Here is a 1539-nt window from a genome sequence, read left to right as displayed (position 1 = left end):
CAGGAAGTAGATGGAATATCAAATTTAGATAAATGGAGGAAGTTCTAATAAAAGGGCTAGTTACAAAGGTGCGGGCAGTTAAAACATGAAGGACAATGCAGTGCTTGGGGCTAGTGACAGGAAGCTGTTATTGTCCCCCTTGCCAAAGGGATGAGTGAAACAGAGGGTTACCTAGAGAGAGTTGTCTTGATTGAACCTCTTTCAAGGGACTCAACCAACCCTAGGTGACCTCATGGGAGGGAAGGGAGGGAATAAACACCCCAACTTCATTCTCATTATTCCCTCTACACCTTTTTAGAAGTCAGAGGATACGGGTGCCTCTAATGTGGCCCATGTCCCTCTATCTCTGAGGGTTGCAGAGAGCAGAGGGACAAGGTTGGAGAATGGATCTAGAGGGGCAGATAGAAGACATTTAGTTCATCATCCCTCTTCTGGAAGACTGCAATCCCCTCTGGCCTTCCTGACTTCATGTCTGACTCAAGCCATTCTCTACTCAGGCACCAGAGTAATTCTTTTAAAAAACACAGATCCGATCAGATCACTTCCTCCTTAAAAACTGTACTGCCTGCCATTAAGGCTCTTCCCAATGTAGCCCCTGACCACTTTTGAGAGGCTGTGTGCTTCAAGGGAAGCAGGTCCTACGCCCAGCACCAAGAGCGGATTAAGATCATTCCAAGTTAGTCATGGTGGTCCTATTCCCTCACTTATGATTCAGGCATGGGCAGATGACATATTCCTGATTAATGGAACAAGAGAAGAAGTCTGCTGGGGGCTTCTGAGAAAGGTTTCCTTGTGGGTAGAAAGAGATGCCATTTCTTCTTCGTTTGGAAGTTGTCATGCCTTGCACTGTAGCAGCTATCTTACAACTATGAAGGCAGCTAGTCTCTGAGAGTAGTGCCACCAGACATGCTGAAGAAGGCAGACTAAAGACATGGAGAGAACCTGGGTCCTAGATATTACAGAGTCGCTCCAATCCTGGAGCCATGTACTTCTCATCATTTTGTAATGAGATCTAATAAATTATCCTTCATGTTTAACCCAGTTCACCTGAAAGTAGTCTTATTGAATCAACATGAAAGCACTTGAAATTTTTGTGCCTCTGACTAGAATGCCTTTATTGTTTGTTTGATGAACTATACATCCTTCAGAACCCCAATTCACTGTTGTCTTGCCCTATGACATCCTTTCTTCTTTCCTTGAAGATTTGGTTATTGCCTCCCCTAGGGTCCTTCAACATTTGTTCCCATGACAGGAAATATTGGCTGCATCTAGTTTCTTTTTTTGCCCCCCCCTTTCTTTTATCTTAAGTCAGCAACCAAGTTTTTGTGTCCTGAAAATTGGGGTTTCTCTTACTCTAAGGACAATTAACTGGCTTAAAAAATAGTTTTTATTAAAGAACTTTTCAAACATGCAAAAGTGGAGAGAATAGTAAAATTACTCTATGGATCTATCACCCAGTCTTAATAATAGTCGACATTTCACCAATCTTATTTCCTCTTTTACCACGCTTTCTATTTTTCACTGGAGTATTTTAAAGGG

Source organism: Pteropus alecto, unplaced genomic scaffold (genome assembly GCF_000325575.1).
Source record: "Pteropus alecto unplaced genomic scaffold, ASM32557v1 scaffold75, whole genome shotgun sequence".
Classification (NCBI taxonomy): Eukaryota; Metazoa; Chordata; class Mammalia; order Chiroptera; family Pteropodidae; genus Pteropus; species Pteropus alecto.
The sequence above is the reverse complement of the archived record's forward strand: the minus strand, read 5'-3'. Positions refer to the sequence as shown.